Source organism: Callithrix jacchus, chromosome 17 (assembly GCF_049354715.1).
Source record: "Callithrix jacchus isolate 240 chromosome 17, calJac240_pri, whole genome shotgun sequence".
NCBI classification, from domain to species: Eukaryota; Metazoa; Chordata; class Mammalia; order Primates; family Cebidae; genus Callithrix; species Callithrix jacchus.
The window spans coordinates 82,093,891-82,113,409 of NC_133518.1; positions in this window are offsets into that span (position 1 = coordinate 82,093,891).

A 19,519-nucleotide genomic window follows, 5' to 3' on the forward strand; every position below is an offset into this window, starting at 1 on the left:
CACTGTATATTATTTCTGACAGATTAAATTCAGAGAAATTTTGCTGTTAACATTAAGGTGCTTAGGTAATATTTAGATTTTTTTCGATTCACGTAAAATTAGAATATCGGTATTTTACATTAGAGAGCATACTTAGTTGGTGTCTATACTCCAAAACAGAGTAGAATAGGGCATTGCATATTTTCTCTAACATATTATATTCAGAGCAATTTTGTTTTTAACATTGGGGTGCCTAGATAATATTTAGATTTTTTTCGATTCACGCAAAATTTGAATTTCGGTATTTTACATGAAAGAGCACACTGAGTTGTTTTATATACTCCAAAACAGGGTAGAATAGGGCATTGTATATTTTTTCTGACAGATTATATTCAGAGCAATATTGCTGTTAACATTAGGGAGCCTAGATAATATTTAGATTTTTTGCTTTTCACGTAAAATTAGAATTTCGGTATTTTACATGAGAGAGCATACTGAGTTGGTGTATATACTTTAAAACAGAGTAGAATACGGCATTGTATATTTTTTCTAACAGACTATAGTCAGAGCCATTTTTTTTTAACTTTAGGGTGCCTAGATATTATTTAGATTCTTTCGATTCACGTAAAATTTTAATTTCGGTATTTGAAATGACAGAGCATATTGAGTTGGTGTATATACTCCAAAACAGAGTAGAAAAGTGCATTGTATATTTCTTCTGACAGATTATATTCAGAGAAATTTTGTTTTTTACATTGGGGCGCCTAAATAATATTTAGATTTTTTTGATTCGCTTTAATATACAATTTGATTATTTTACATGAGAGAGCATACTGAGTTGTTTTATATACTCAAAAACAAATTATAATAAGGCATTGTATATTTTTTCTAACAGACTATATTTGGAGCCATTTTCTTTTAACTTTGTGGTGCCTAGATAATATTTACATTGTTTTCGATTCGCTTAAATATAGAATTTCTGTATTTTACATGAGAGAGCATATGGAGTTGGTGTTTATACTCCAAAACAGAGTAGAAAAGGGCACTGTATATTTTTTATGATAGATTTTTTTTGATAGATTATATTCAGAGCAATTTTGCTTTTAACACTGGGGTGCCTAGATAATATTAAATTTTTTTTATTCGCTTAAATATAGAATTTCTGTATTTTACATGAGAGAGCATATGGAGTTGGTGTTTATACTCCAAAACAGAGTAGAATACTACATTGTGTATTTTGTTCTGACAGATTATATTCAGAGCAATTTTGTTTATAACATTGGAATGACTAGATAATATTTAGATTTTTTTCGTTTCATGTAAAATTAGAATTTCGGTATTTTACATGAGAGAGCATACTGAGTTGGTGTATATACTCCAAAACAAAGTAGAAGAAGGTATTGTATATCTTTTCTAACAGACTATATTAAGAGCCATTTTCTTTTAACTCTGGAGCACCTATATAATATTTAGATTTTTTTCGATTCGCGTAAAAGTAGAATTTCGGTATTTTACATGAGAGAGCATATTGAGTTGGAGTATATACGACAAAACAGAGTAGAAAAGGGCACCGTATATTTTTTCTGACAGATTATATTCAGAGCAATTTTGCTTTTATCATTGGTGTGCCTAGATAATATTTAGATTTTATTCAATTCGCGTAAAATTAAAATTTTAGTACTTTACATGAGAGAGCATATTGAGTTTGTGTATATACTGCAAAACAGATTAGAAATGGGCATTGTATATTTTTTCTGACAGATTGTTTTCAGAGCAATTTTGCTTTTAACATTCGGGTGCCTAGATAATATTTAGATTTATTTCGATTAAGGTAAAATTAAAATTTCGTTATTTTACAGAAGAGAGCATACTGAGTTGGTTTATATAGTACAATAAAGAGTAGAATACAGCATTGTATATACTTTCTGACAGAATATATTCAGAACAATTTTGCTTTTAACATGGGGGTGTCTAGATAATTTTTCATTTATTTTCGATTCGCTTAAATATAGAATTTCTGTATTTTACATGAGAGAGCACACTGAGTTGGTGTATACACTCAAAAACAAAGTAGAATAGGGCAGTGTATATTTTTTCTGACAGATTATATTCAGAGATATTTTGTTTTTATCATTGGGGTGCCTAGATAATATTTACATTTTTTCGATTTGGTTAAAATTTGAATATCTCTATGTTACATGAGAAAGCATAATTAGTTGGTGTATATACTACAAAACAGAGTAGGAAAAGGCATTGTATATTTTTTCTGACAGATTATATTCAGAGCCATTTTGTTTTTAACTTTGGTGTGCCTAGATAATATTTAGATTTTCTTCGATTCGCTTAAATATAGAATTTCTGTATTTTACATGAGAGAGCATATTGAGTTCGTGTATATACTCCAAAACAGAGTAGAATAGGACATTGTATATTATTTCTGACAGATTAGATTCAGAGAAATTTTGTTTTTAACATTGGGGTGCCTAGATCATATTTACATTTTTTTTGATTCCCGTAATATTAGAATTTCGGTATTTTACATGATAGAGCACACTGAGTAGTTTTATATACTCCAAAATAAAGTAGAATAAGGCATTGTTTATTTTCTCTAACAGACTATATTGAGAGCCATTTTCTTTTCGTTTTGGGGCCCCTAGATATTATTTAGATTTTTTTCGATTCACGTAAAATTAGAATTTCCCTATTTTACTTGAGAGAGCATATTGAGTTGGTGTATATACTACAAAACAGAGTAGAATAAGGCATTGTATATTTTTTCCGACAAGTTATATTCAGAGCAAGTTTGATTTTAACATTGGGGTGCCTAGATAATATTTATATTTTTTTCGATTTGGTTAAATATTGAATTTCTGTATTTTACATGAGAGAGCATATGGAGTTGGTGTATATACTCTAAAATAGAGTAGAATGGGGCATTATATATTTTTTTGACAGATTATATTCAGAGCAATTTTGCTTTTAACATTGGGGCGCCTAGATATTATTTAGATTTTTTTCGATTCGTGTAAAATTAGAATTTCGTTATTTTAAATGTGAGAGCATATCGATTTAGTGTATATACTCCAAAACAGAGTAGAATAGGGCATTTTTAATTTTTTCTGACAAATTATATTCAGAGTAATTTTGTTTTTAACATTGGTGTGCCTAGATAATATTTAGATATTTCCGATTCGCGTAATATTAGAATTTCAGTATTTTACATGAGAGAGAATATTGAGTGGGTTTATATAATGCAAAACAGAGTATAAAAGGGAATTGTATATTTTTTCTGACAGATTATATTCAGAGTGATTTTACTTTTAACATTTGGGTGTGCCTAGATAATATTTAGAGTTATTTTGATTCACGTAAAATTAGAATTTCGGTATTTTACATGGAAGAGCATAATGAGTTGGTGTATATACTCCAAAACAGCGTAGAATAAGGCATTGTATATTTTTTCTAACAGACTATATTCAGAGAAATTTCCTTTTAACTTTCGTGAGGCTAGATATTATTTTCATTTACTTTGATTCACGTAAAATTAAAATTTCTGTATTTTACATGAGAGAGCATATTGAGTTGGTGTATATACTACAAAACAGGGTAGAATAAGGCTTTGTATATTTTTCCTGACAGATTTTATTCAGAGCAATTTTTCTTTTAACATTTAGGTGCCTATATAATATATAGATTTTTTTCGATTCGCTTAAATATAGAATTTCTGTATTTTACGTGAGAGAGAATATGGAGTTGGTGTATATACTGCAAAACAGAGTAGAATAGGGCATTTTATATTTTGTCTGACAGATTATAATCAGAGCAATTTTGCTTTTAACCTTCGGGTGCTTAGATAATATTTAGATTTTTTTCGATTCACGTAAAATTAGAATTTCAGTATTTTACATGAGAGAGCATACTGAGTTGGTGTATATACTCCAAAACAGAGTAGATAAAGCATTGTATATTTTTTCTGACAGATTATATTCAGAGAAATTTTGTTTTTAACATTGGGGTGCCTCGATAATATTTAGATTATTTCGATTTGGGTAAAATTAGAATTTCTGTATTTTAAATGAAAGAGCATATTGAGTTGGTGTATATACTACAAAACAGATTAGAATAAGGCATTGTATATTTTTTCGAACAGACTATATTCAGAGTCATTTCCTTTTAACTTTGGGGCGCCTAGATATTATTTAGATTATTTTGATTCGTGTAAAATTAGAATTTAACTATTTTATAATAAAGAGCATATTGAGTTGGTGTATATACCCCAAAAGAGAGTAGAAAAGGGCATTGTATATTTTTTCTGACAGATTATATTCAGAGCAATTTTGCTTTTAACATTAGAATGGCTAGATAATATTAAATTTTTGTCGATTCACGTAAATTATATTTTCTGTATTTTACATTAAAGACCATAGTGAGTTGGTGTATATACTCCAAAACAGAGTAGAATAGGACATTGTATATTTTTTCTGACAGATTATATTCAAAAAAATTTTGATTTTAACACTGGAGTGCCTAGATAATATTTAGATTTTTGTCGATTAACGTAAAATTATTATTTCTGTATTTTACATAAGAGAGCATGCTGAGTTGGTGTATATACTACAAAACAGTGTAGAATAGCTCATTGTATATTTTTTATGACAGATTATATTCAGAGCAATTTTGTTTTTAACATTGTGGTACCTATTTTATATTTAGGTTTTTTTGATTCGGGGAAAATTAGCATTTCTGTATTTTACATGAGAGCATATTGAGTTGGTGTATATACTAAAAAACAGAGTAGAATAGGGCGTTGTATATTTTTTCTGACAGATTATATTCAGAGCAACATTGCTTTTAACATTGGGGTGCCTAGATAATATTTATGTTTTTTTCGATTCATGTAAAATTAGAATTTCGGTATTTACATAAGAGAGCATACTGAGTTGGTGTATATACTCCAAAACAGAGTAGAATAGGGCATTGTATATTTTTTCTCACAGATTATATTCAGAGCAACTTTGCTTTTAACATCAAGGTGCCTAAATAATATTTACATTTTTTTTGATTAACGTAAAATTAGAATTTCGGTATTTTACATGAGAGAGCATACTGACTTTGTGTATATACACCAAAACAGAGTAGAATTAGGTATTGTATACATTTCTAACAGACTATTTTCAGAGTCAATTTCTTTTACCATTGGGGCGCCTAGATATTATTTAGATTTTTTTCGATTCGCGTAAATTTGTATTTCAGTATTTTACATTAGAGAGCATATTGAGTTGGTGTATATAGTCCAAAACAGAGTAGAAAATGGCATTGTATATTCTTCCTGTCAGATTATATTCAGAGCAATTTTGGTTTTTACATTGGGGTGCTTCGATAATATTTAGATTTTTTTCGATTCACGTATAATTAGAATTTCGGTATTTTACATGAGAGAGCATACTGAGTTGGTGTATATACTCCAAAACAGAGTAGAATAAGGCATTGTATATTTTTTCTAACACACTATATTTAGAGCCATTTTGTTTTAACTTCGGGGCGCCTAGATATTATTTAGATGTTTTCCATTCGCATAAAGTTAAACTTTCGATATTTTACATGAGGGAGCATATTGAGTTGGTGTATATACTCCAAAATAGAGTAGCAAAAAGTATTGTATAATTTTTTTGACAGATTATATTCAGAGCAATTTTGCTTTTCACATTGGGGTGCCTAGATAATATTTAGATTTTTTCCGATTCACATAAAATTAGAATTTTGGTATTTTACATGAGAGACCATACTGAGTTGGTGTATATACTCCAAAACAGAGTAGAACAGAGCATTGTATATTTTATCTGACAGATTATATAAAGAGCAATTTTGTTTTTAACATTGGGGTGCCTAGATAATATTTAGAATTTTTTTGATTCACGTAAATTTAGAATTTCGATATTTTACATGAGAGAGCATATTGAGTTGGAGTATTTACAACAAAACAGAGTAGAAAAGTGCATTGTATATTTTTTCGGACAGATTATATTCAGAGCAATTTTGCTTTTAACATTGGCGTGCCTATATAATATTTAGATTTTTTTCAATTCACTTAAATATAGAATTTCTGTATTGTACATGAGAGAGAATATGGAGTTGTTGTATATACTCGAAAACAGAGTAGAATAGGGCGTTGTATATTTTTTCTGACAGATTATATTCAGAGCAATTTATTTTTTAAAACTGGCGTGCCTAGATTATATTTAGATTTTTGTCGATTAACGTAAAATTAGAATTTCAGTATTTTACAGGAGAGAGCATATTGAGTTGGTGTATATATTCCAAAACATAGTAGAAAAGGGCATTGTATATTTTTTCTTAAAGATTATACTCAGAGCAATTTTGCTTTTATCATTGGGGTGCCTAGATAATATTTAGACTTTTTTCGATTCACGTAAATATAGAATTTCTGTATTTTCCATGACAGAGCATACGGAGTTGGTGTACATCCTCCAAAACAGAGAAGAATAGGGCATTGTATATTTTTTCTGACAGATTATATTCAGAACAATTTTGTTTTTAACATTGGGGTGCCTAGATAATATTTAGATTTGTTTCGATGCACGTAAAATTAGAATTTCTGTATTTTACATGAGAGAGCAAACTGAGTTGGATTATATACTCCAAAACAGAGTAGAATAGGGCATGTTATATGTTTTCTGACAGATTATACTCAGAGCAATTATGTTTTTAACATTGGGGTGCCTAGATAATATTTAGATTTGTTTCGATGCACGTAAAATTAGAATTTCGGTATTTTACATGAGAGAGCATACTGAGTTGGTGTATATACTCTAAAACAGAGTAGAATAAAGCATTGTATATTTTTTCTGACAGATTATATTCAGAGCAATTTTGTTTTTAACATTGGGGTGCATAGATAATATTTACATTTTTTCGATTCGGATAAACTTGGAATTTCGGTATTTTAAATGAGAGAGCATACTTAGTTCGTGTATATACTCCAAAACAAAGTAGAATAAGGCATTGTATATTTTCTCTAACAGACTTTTTTCAGAGCCATTTTCTTTTAACTTTGGGGAGCCTAGATAATATTTAGATTTTTTTTAGATTCACGTAAAATTAGAATTTCGGTATTTTTCATAAGAGACCATACTCAGTTGGTGTATATACTCCAAAACAGAGTAGAAAAGAACATTGTATATTTTGTCTGACAGATTATATTCAGAGCAATATTGCTTTTTTTTTTTTAATTTTTTATTGGATTATAGGTTTTGGGGTACATGAGCAGAGCATGCAAGACAGTTGCGTAGGTACACACATGGCAGTGTGCTTTGCTTTTCTTCTCCCCTTCACCCACATTTGGCATTTCTCCCCAGGCTATCCCTCCCCACCTCCCCCTCCCACTGGCCCTCCCCTTTTACCCCCAATAGACCCCAGTGTTTAGTACTCCCCTTTCTGTGTCCATGTGTTCTCATTTTTCATCACCCACCTATGAGTGAGAATATGCGGTGTTTCATTTTCTGTTCTTGTGTCAGTTTGCTGAGGATGATGTTCTCCAGATTCATCCATGTCCCTACAAACGACACGAACTCATCATTTCTGATTGCTGCATAATATTCCATGGTGTATATGTGCCACATTTTTCCAATCCAGTCTATTATCAATGGGCATTTGGGTTGATTCCAGGTCTTTGCTATTGTAAACAGTGCTGCAATGAACATTCGTGTACATGTGTCCTTATAGTAGAACGATTTATAGTCTTTTGGATATATACCCAGTAATGGGATTGCTGGGTCAAATGGAATTTCTATTTCTAAGGCCTTGAGGAATCGCCACACTGTCTTCCACAATGGTTGAACTAATTTACACTCCCACCAACAGTGTAAAAGTGTTCCTTTTTCTCCACATCCTCTCCAGCATCTGTTGTCTCCAGATTTTTTAATGATCGCCATTCTAACTGGCGTGAGATGGTATCTCAATGTGGTTTTGATTTGCATCTCTCTGATGACCAGTGACGATGAGCATTTTTTCATATGATTGTTGGCCTCATATATGTCTTCTTTCGTAAAGTATGTGTTCATATCCTTTGCCCACTTTGGAATGGGCTTGTTTGTTTTTTTCCTGTAAATCTGCTTGAGTTGTTTGTAAATTCTGGATATCAGCCCTTTGTCAGATGGGTAGACTGCGAAAATTTTTTCCCATTCTGTTGGTTGCCGATCCACTCTAGTGACTGTTTCTTTTGCCGTGCAGAAGCTGTGGAGTTTCATTAGGTCCAATATTGCTTTAAACATTCAAGTGCTTAGATAATATTTAGATTTTTTTCGATTCACGTAAAATTATAATTTCGGTATTTTACATGAGAGAGCATACTGAGTTGGTGTATATACTCCAAAACAGTGTAGAATAGGGCATTGTATACTTTTTCTGACAGCTTATATGCAGAGCAATGTTGTTTTTAACATTGGGTTGCCTAGATAATATTTAGAATTTTTTCCATTCACGTAAAATTAGAATTTTGGTATTTTATATGAAAGAGCAAACTAAGTTGGTGTATATACTCTAAAACAGAGTAGAATATGGCATTGTATATTTTTTCTGACATAACTTATTCAGAGAAATTTTGTTGTTAACATTGGGGTGCCTAGATAATATTTAGATTTTTTCGATTGGGGTAAAATTAGAATTTCGGTATTTTACATGAGAGAGCGTACTGAGTTTTTGTATATATTACAAAACAGAGTAGAAAAGGGCATTGTATATTTTTTCTAACAGACTATATTCAGAGCGATTTTCTTTGAGCTTTGGGGCGCCTAGATATTATTTAAATATTTATCGATTCGCGTAAAAATTAGTATATCAAGATTTTACATGAGACCATATTGAGTTGGTTTATATAGTACAAAACAGAGTAGACAAGGGTATTGTATATTTTGTCTGACAGATTATATTCAGAGCAATTTTGCTTTTAACATTGGGTTGCCTAGATAATATTTAGATTTTTTTCGATTCGCTTAAATATACAATTTCTGTATTTTAAATGAGAGAGCATATGGAGTTGGTGTATATACTCAAAAACAGAGTAGAATAGGGCATTGTATATTTTTTCTGACAGATTATATTCAGAACAATTTTGTTTTAAAAATTGGGGTGCCTAGATAATATTTAGATTTTTTCAATTCGCGTAAATTTAGAATTTCACAATTTTACAAGAGAGAGCATACTGAGTTGGTATACATACTCCAAAAAAGAGTAGAATAAGGCATTGTATATTTTTTCTAACAGACTATATTCAGAGCCATTTTCTTTTAACTTTGGGGTGCCTAGATATTATTTAGATATATTTCGATTCACGCAAAATTTGAATTTCGGTATTTTTTATGAGAGAGCATATTGAGGTGTTGTACATACACCAAAAGGAATTAGAAAAGGGCATTGTATATTTTTTCTGACAGATTTTATTCAGAGCAATTTTTCTTTTAACAATGGGGTGCCTAGATAATAATTAGATTTCTTTCTATTCAAGTAAAGTTAGAATTTCGGTGTTTTACTTTAGAGAGCACACTGAGTTGGTGTATAGACTCCAAAACAGAGTAGAATAGGACATTGTATATTTTTTCTTACAGATTATATTCAGAGCAATTTTGTTTTTATCATTAGGGTGCCTATATAATATTTAGATGTTTTTGATTCGGGTAAAATTAGATTTTCTGTATTTTACATGAGAGAGCACACTGAGTTCGTGTATATACTACAAAACCGAGTAGAAAAGGGCATTGTATATTTTTTCTGACATGTTATATTCAGAGCAATTTTGCTTTTATTATTGGGGTGCCTAGATAATATTTAGATTTTTGTCGATTCGCTTAAATATAGAAATTCTCTATTTTACATGAGAGAGAATATGGAGCTGGTGTATATACTCCAAAACAGAGTAGAATAGGGCATTGTATATTTTTTCTGACAGATTATATTTAGAGCAATTTTGTTTTTAACATTGGTGTGCCTAGATAATATTTAGATTTTTTTCGATTCACGTAAAATTAGAATTTCGGTATTTTACATGAGAGAGCATATTGAGTTGGTGTATATACTCCAAAACAAAGTAGAATAAGGCATTGTATATTTATTCTAACAGACTGTATTCAGAGCCATTTTCTTTTACCTTTGGGGCGCCTAGATATTATTTAGATATTTTTCGATTCACGTAAAATTTGAATTTCTGTATTTTCTATGAGAGAGCATATTGAGGTGTTTTATATACTTTAAAACAGATTAGAAGAAAGCATTGTATATTTTTTCGGACAGATTTTATTCAGAGCAATTTTGCTTTAACAATGGGGTGCCTATATATTATTTAGATGTTTTCGATTCGGGTAAAATTAGAATTTCTGTATTTTACATGAGAGAGCATACTGAGTTCGTGTATATACAACAAAACAGAGTAGAAAAGGGCATTGTATATTTTTTCTGACATATATTCAGAGCTATTTTGCTTTTAACATTGGGGTGTCTAGATAATATTTAGATTTTTGTCAATTCGCTTAAATATAGAATTTCTGTATTTTACATTAGAGAGAATATTGAGTTGGTGTATGTACTTCAAAACAGAGTAGAATAAGTCATTGTATATATTTTCTGACAGATTATATTCAGAGAAATTTTGTTTTTTACATTGGGGCGCCTAGATAATTTTTAGATGTTTTTCGATTCACGTAAATATAGAATTTCTGTATTTTACATGAGAGAGCATATGGAGTTGGTTTATAACCTCCAAAACAGAGTAGATTAGGGCATTGTATATTTTTTCGGACAGAATATATTCAGAACTATTTTGTTTTTAAAATTGGGGTGCCTAGATTATATTTAGATATTTTAAATGAGAGAGCATACTTAGTTCGTGTATATACACCAAAACTGAGTTGAATATGGCATTGTATATTTTTTCTAACAGACTATATTCAGAGACATTATCTTTTAACTTTGGAACGCCTAGATATTATTTAGATTTTTCTCGATTCGTGTAAAATTAGAATTTCGTTATTTTTCATGAAAGAGCATACTGAGTTGGTGTACATACCCCAAAACAGAGTAGAAAAAAGCATTGTATTTTATTCTGACAAATCATATTCAGCGCAATTTTGCTTTTAACATTGGGGTGCCTAGATAATATTTACATTTTTTTTCGATTCACGTAATATTAGTATTTCAGTATTTTACATGAGATAGCATACTGAGTTGGTGTATATAGTCCAAACGGAGTAGATTAGGGCATTGTATATATTTTCTGACAGATTATATTCAGAACAATTCTGTTTTTAACATTGGGGTGCCTAGATAATATTTAGATATTTTTCGATTCGTGTAAAATTATAATTTCGGAATTTTACTTGAGAGATCATATTGAGTTGGTGTATATACTAAAAAACAAAGTAGAAAATGCAATTGTGTATTTTTTCTGACAGATTATATTTAGATAAATTTTGCTATTTACATTGGGGTGCCCAGATAATATTTAGGTTTATTTTCGATTCACTTAAATATAGAATTTCTGTATTTTACATGAGAGAGTCTATGGAGTTGGTGTTTATACTCCAAGAAAGAGTAAAATAGGGCATTGTATATTCATTCTGACAGATTATACTCAGAGCAATTTTGTTTTTAACATTTGGGTGCCTAGATGATATTTAGATTTTTTTGATTTGAGTAAAAATAGAATTTCTGTATTTTACATGAGAGAGGATACTGAGTTAGTGTTTATACTCCAAAACAAAATAGAATAAGGCATTGTATATTTTTTCTAACAGAGTATATTCAGAGCCATTTTGTTTTAAATTTGGGGCACCTAGATATTTACATGTTTTTTGAATTGCTTAAAATTAGAATTTCGGTATTTTACATGAGAGAGCATACTGAGTTGGTGTATATACTCCAAAACAGGGTTGAATAAGGCATTGTATATTTTTTCTAACAGACGATATTCACAGCCATTTCTTTGAACTTTGGGGTGTTTAGATATTTAGAATTTTTTCAGTTTACGTAAAATTAGAAATTCGGTATTTTACATGAGAGAGCATAATGAGTTGGTGTATATACTGCAAAACAGAGTAGAATAAGGCATTGTATATTTTTTTAACAGACTATATTCAGAGCCCTTTTCTTTTAACTTTGGAGAGCCTAGATATTATTTAGATTTTTTTCGATTCACGTAAAATTAGAATTTCGTATTTTACATGAGAGAGCATATTGGGTTGGTGTATATACTTCAAAACAGTGTAGAATAGGGCATTGTATATTTTTTATGACAGATTATATTCAGAGCAATTTTGTTTTTAACATTGGGGTGCCTAGATAAAATTTAGATTTTTTTCAATTCACGTAAATATAGAATTTATGTATTTTACATGAGAGAGCATATGGAGTTGGTGAATACTCCAAAATAGAGTAGAATAGGGCATTGTATATTTTTTATGACAGATTATATTCACAGCAGTTTTTCTTTCAACATTAGGGTGCCTAGATAATATTTAGATTTTTTTCGATTCGCTTAAATATAGAATTTCTGTATTTTATATGAGAGAGCATATGGAGTTGTTTTATATACCCCAAAACAGAGTAGAATAGGGCATTGTATATTTTTTCCTGACAGATTATATTCAGAGCAATTTTGTTTCTATCATTGGGGTGCCTAGATATAATTTAGGTTTTTTTCGATTTGCATAAAATAAGAATTTCGGTATTTTATATGAGAGAGCATATTGAGTTGGTGTGTACACTCCAAAACAGAGTAGACAAGAACATTGTATATTTTGTCATACAGACTATATTCAGAGCAATTTTGCTTGAAACATTGGGGTGCCTAGATATCATTTAGATTTTTTTCGATTCACTTAAATTTAGAATTTCGGTATTTTACATGAGAGAGCATACTGAGTTGGTGTATGTAATCCAAAACAGAGTAGAAAAGGGCATTGTATATTTTTTCTGACAGATTATATTCAGAGCAATTTTGTTTTTAACATTGGGGTGCCTACATAATATTTAGACTTTTTTCGATTTGCTTAAATATAGAATTTCTGTATTTTACATGAGAGAGCATATGGAGTAGGTGTATATACTCCAAAACAGAGTAGAATAGGGCATTGTATATTTCTTCTGACAGATTATATTCAAAACAATTTTGTTTTTAACTTTGGGGTGCCTAGATAATATTTAGATTTTTTTCGATTCGCTTAAATATAGAATTTTTGTATTTTACATGAGAGAGAATGTGGAGTTGGTGTATATACTCCAAAACAGAGTAGAATAGGGCATTGTATATTTTCTCTGACAGATTGTATTCGAGTAAAATTAGAGTTTTTGTATTTTGCATGAAAGAGCATATTGAGTTGGTGTATATACTACAAAACGAAGTAGAAAAGGGCATTGTATATTTTCTTTGACAGATTATACCCAGAAAAATATTGTTTTCAACATTTGGGTGCCTAGATAATATTCAGATTTTTTTCGATTCGCTTAAATATAGAATTTCTGTATTTTACATGTTTGAGCATATGGAGTTAATGTATATACTCCAAAAGAGAGTAGAATAAGGCAATGTATGTTTTCCTAACAGGCTATATTCAGAGCCGTTTTCTTTTAACATTGGGTCGCCTAGATATTATGTATATTTTTTTTCGATTCGCGTATAATTAGAATTTTCGTATTTTACATGAAAGAGCATATTGAGTTGGTGTATATACTCCAAAACAAAGTAGAAACAGGCATTGTATATTTTTTTTGAGAGATTATATTCAGAGCAATTTTGCTTTTAACATTGGGGTGCCTATATAATATTTAGATTTTTTTCGATTCTATTAAATATAGAATTTTTGTATTTTACATGAGAGAGCATATTGAGTTGGTGTATATACTCCAAAACAAAGTTGAATAGGGCTTTGTATATTTTTTCTGACAGATGATATTCAGAACAATTTTGTTTTTAACATTGGGTGCCTAGATAATATTTAGATTTTTTTCGATTCACTTAAATATAGAATTTCTGTATTTTACATGAGAGAGCATATTAAGTTGGTTTATATACTTTAAAACAGAGTAGAAAAGGGCATTGTATATTTTCTCTGACAGATTATATCCAGAGCAATTTTGCTTTTAACATTCGGGTGCCTAGATAATATTTAGATTTTTTTCGATTCACGTAAAATTAGAATTTCGGTATTTTACATAAGAGAGCATACTGAGTTGGTGTATATCCTCCATAACAGAGTAGAATAAGGCATTGTATATTTTCTCTGACAGATTATATTCAGAGCAATGTTGCTTTTAACATTAAGGTGCCTAGGTAATATTTAGATTTTTTCGATTCGGGTAAAATTAGAATTTCAATACTTTACATGAGAGAGCATACTGACTTGGTGTGTATACTCCAAAACAGAGTAGAATAAGGCATTGTATATTTTTTTCAAACAGACTATATTCCGAGCCGTTTTCTTTTAACATTGGTACACCTAGATATTATTTAGATTTTTTTTCATACTTGTAAAATTTAAATTTTGGTATTTTACATGAGAGAGCATATTGAGTTGGTGTATATACTCCAAAAAAGAGTGAAATAGGTAATTGTATATTATTTCTGACATATTATTTTCAGAGCAATTTTGTTTTTATCATTGGGGTGCCTAGATAATATTTAGATTTTTTTCGATTCACGTAAAAATAGAATGTCGGTATTTTACATGAGAGAGCACAGTGAGTTGGTTTATATACTCCAAAACAGAGTAGAATAAGGCATTGTATATTTTTTCTCACAGATTATATTCAGAGCAATTTTTCTATTAACATTGGGGTCCCTAGATTATATTTAGATTTTCTTTGATTCGCATAAATATAGAATTTCTGTATTTTACATAAGAGAGCATATGAAGTTGGTGTCTATACTACAAAATAGAGTAGAATAGGGCATTGTATATTTTTCTGACAGATTATATTCAGACCAATTTTGTTTTAACATTGGTTTGCCTACATAATATTTAGATTTTTTTTGATTCTCATAAAATCAGAATTTCGGTATTTTACACGAGAGAGCATACTGGGTTGGTGTATAAACTCCAAAAGAGAGTAGAATAGGGCATTGTATATTTTCCCTAATAGACTATATTCAGAGCCATTTTATTTTATCTTTGGGGCGCCTAGATATTATTTAGATTTTTTCGATTCACGTAAAATTATAATTTCAGTATTTTACATGAGAGAGCATATTGAGATGTATATACTCCAAAACAGAGTAGAAAAGGCCATTGTATATATTTTCTGACAGATTATATTCAGAGAAATTTTGCTTCTAACATTCGGGTGCCTAGATAATATTTAGATTTTCATGGATTCACGTAAAATTAAAATTTCGGTATTTTACATGAGAGAGCATATTGAGTTGGTGTACATACTCCAAAACAGAATAGAATAATGCATTGTATATTTTTTCTGACAGATTATATTTAGAGCAATTTTGCTTTTCACATTGGGGTGCCTAGATAATATGTAGATTTATTTCGATTCGTTTAAATATAGAATGTCTGTATTTTACAAAAGAGAGCATATAGAGTTGGTGTATATACTCCAAAAAAGAGTAGAATAGGGCATTGTATATTTTTTCTGAGAGATTATATTTAGAGCAATTTTGCTTTTAACATTGTGGTGCCTTGATTGTATTTATACTTTTTCGATTCACTTAAATATAGAATTTTGGTATTTTACATGAGAGAGCATATGGGGTTGGTGTATATACTCCTAAACAGAGTAGAATAGGGTATTGTATATTTTTTCTGACAGATTATATTCAGAGCAATTTTGTTTTTAACATTGGGGTTCCTAGATAATATTTAGATTTTTTCAATTCAGGTAAAATTAGAATTTCTGTGTTTTACATGAGAGAGCACACTGAGTTGGTGCATATACTCCAAAAAAGTTTAGAATAAGGCATTGTTTATTTTTTCTAACAGACTATATTAAGAGCCATTTTTTTTAACTTTGAAGTGCATAGATATTATTTAGAATTTTCGATTCACGTAAAATTAGAATTCCGCTATTTTACATGAGAGAGCATATTGAGTTGGTGTATATACTCAAAAACAGAGTAGAAGAGGGCATTGTATATTTTCTCTGACAGATTATATTCAGAGCTATTTTGTTTTTAACAATGGGGTGCCTAGATCATATTTAGATTTTTTTCGATTCGCTTAAATATAGAATTTCTGTGTTTTACATGAGAGAGCCTATGGAGTTGGTTTATATACCCCATAAAAGAGTAGAATAGGGAATTTTATATTTTTTCTGACAGATTATATTTAGAGCAATTTTGCTTTTAACATTGAAGTGCCTAGATAATATTTAGATTTTTTAATTCGGGTAAAATTAGAATTTATGTATTTTACATCAGAGAGCATACTGAGTTTGTGTATATTCTCCAAAACAGAGTAGAATAAGGCATTGTATATTTTTTCTAACAGACTATATTCAGAGCCATTTTCTTTTAACTTTGGGGCACCTAGATATTATTTAGATTCTCTTCAATTCACGTAAGATTAGAATTTCGGTATTTTACATGAGAGAGCACACTGAGTTGGTGTATATACTCCAAAACAGATTAGAATATGGCATTGTATATTTTCTCTGACAGATTATATTCAGAGCAATTTCCTTTTAACATTGGGGTTCCTAGATAATATTTAAATTTTTTTCGATTCGCTTAAATATAGAATTTCTGTATTTTCCATGAGAGAGCATATGGAGTTTGTGTATATACTCCGAAGCAAAGGAGAAGAGGGCATTGTATATTTCTTCTGACAGATTATACTCAGGGCAATTTTGTTTTTAACATTTTGGTGCCTAGATAATATTTAGATTGTTTCGATTCGGTATAATTAGAATTTCTGTATTTTACATGAGAGAGCATACTGAGTTGGTGTATATACTCCAAAACAGAGTAGAATAAAGCATTGTCTATTTTGTCTAACAGAGTATATTCAGAGCCATTTTCTTTTAACTTTGGGGTGCCTCGATATAATTTAGATTTTTTTCGATTCGTTGAAAATTAGAAGTTCGGTATTTTCCATGAGAGAGCATATGGAGTTGGTGTATATACTCCAAAAAAGAGTAGAATAAGGCATTGTGTATTTTTTCTGACAGATTATATTCAGAGCGATTTTATTTTTAACATTTTGGTGCCTAGATAATACTTAGATTTTTTCGATTCGGGTAAAATTAGAATTTCTGTATTTTACATGAGAGAGCATACTGAGTTGGTGTATATAAACCAAAACAGAGTAGAATAAGGCATTGTATATTTTTTCTAACAGACTGTATACAGAGCCATTTTCTTTTAACTTTGGGGCACCAAGATATTATTTAGATTTTTTTTCATTTGCGTAAAATTAGTATTTCGATATTTTACATTAGAAAGCATACTGACTTGGTGTATATTATCCAAAAGAGAGTAGAAAAAGGCATTGTATATTTTCTCTAACAGACTATATTCAGAGCCATTTTCATTTCACTTTGGGGTGCATAGATATTATTTATATATTTTTCAATTCATGTAAATTTAGGATTTCTGTATTTTACATGAGAGAGCATATTGAGTTGGTTTATATACTACAAAACATAGTGGAAAAGGGCATTGTATATTTTTTCTGACAGATTATATCCAGAGAAATTTTGATTTAACATTGGGGTGCCTAGATAATATTTAGTTTTTTTTCGATTCACTTAAATATAGAATTTCTGTATTTTACATGAGAGAGCATATGGAGTTGATGTATATACTCCAAAACAGAGTAGAATAGGTCATTGTATATTTTTTCTGACAGATTATATTCAGAGCAATTTTTTTTTAACATTGGGGTGTTTAGATAATATTTAGATTTTTTCGACTCGGGTAAAATTTGAATTTCTGTGTTTTACATGAGAGAGCATACTGAGTTAGTGTATATACTCCGAAACCGAATAGAATAAGGCATTGTATATTTTTTGTAACAGACTATATTCAGAGCCATTTTCTTTTAATGTTGGGGCGCCTAGATATAATTTAGATTTTTATAGATTTGTGTAAAATTAGAATTTCGGTATTTTACATATGAGAGCATACTGGGTTGTGTATATACTCCAAAACAGAGTAGAATAAGGCATTGTATATTTTTTCTAACCGACTATATTCAGAGCCATTTTTTTTTACCTTTGGGGCGCCTAGATATCATTTAGATATTTTTCAATTCACGTAAAATTAGAATTTCTGTATTTTACAAGAAAGCATATTGAGTTGGTGTATATATTAAAAATCAGAGTACAAAAGGGCATTGTGTATTTTTTCTGACAGATTATATTCAGAGCAATTTTGCTTTTAACATTGGGGTGCCTAGATATTATTTAGATTTTTTTCGATTCACGTAAAATTAGAATTTCCGTATTTTACATGAGAGAGCATATTGAGCTGGTGTATATACTTTATAACAGGGTAGGAAAGGGCATTGTATATTATTTCTGACAGATTATATTCAGAACAATTTTTCTTTTAACATTGGAATGCCTAGATAATATTTAGACTTTTTGCTGTTCATTTAAAATTTGAATTTTGGTATTTTACATGAGAGAGCATATTGAGTTGGTGTATATACTCCAAAACAGAGGAGAAAAGGGCAAAATATATTTTTTATGACAGATTATATTCAGAGCCATTCTCCTTTAACATTGGGGTGCCTAGATAATATTTAGATATTTGTCGATTCCCGCAAAATTCGAATTTCGGTATTTTACATGAGAGAACATATTGAGTTTGTGTATATACTTCAAAACAGAGTAGAATAGGGCATTGTATATTATTTCTGACAGATTATATTCAGAGAAATTTTGCTTTTAACATTGTGGTACCTCAATTATATTTAGATTTCTTTCGAGTCGCGTAAATTTAGAATTTCGGTTTTTTACATGAGAGAGCATATTGAGTTGGTGTATATACTCCAAAACAAAGTAGAAAAGGGGATTGTATATTTTATCTGACTGATTTTATTCAGAGCTATTTTATTTTATCATTCAGGTGCCTAGAGAATGTTTAGATTTATTTCGATTCGCGTAAATTTAGAATTTCGGTATTTTACATGAGAGAGCATATTGAGTTTGTTTATATACTCCAAAACAGAGTAGAAAATAGCAATGTATATTTTCTCTGACACATTTTGTTCCGAGAAATTTTGGTTTTTACATTGTGGTGCCCAGATAATATTCAGATTTTTTTCGATTTGCCTAAATTTAGAATTTCGGTATTTTAAATGAGAGAGCATATTGGGTTAGTGTACATACTCCAAACCAGAGTAGAAAAAAGCATTGTATATTTTTTCTGACAGATTATATTCCGAGAAATTTTTCTTTTATCATTGGAATGCCTGAATAATATTTAGATTTTTTTCAGTTCGTGTAAAATTTGACCTTCTGTATTTTACATGGGAGAGCATATTGAGTTGGTGTATATATTGGAAAACAGAGTAGAAAAAGG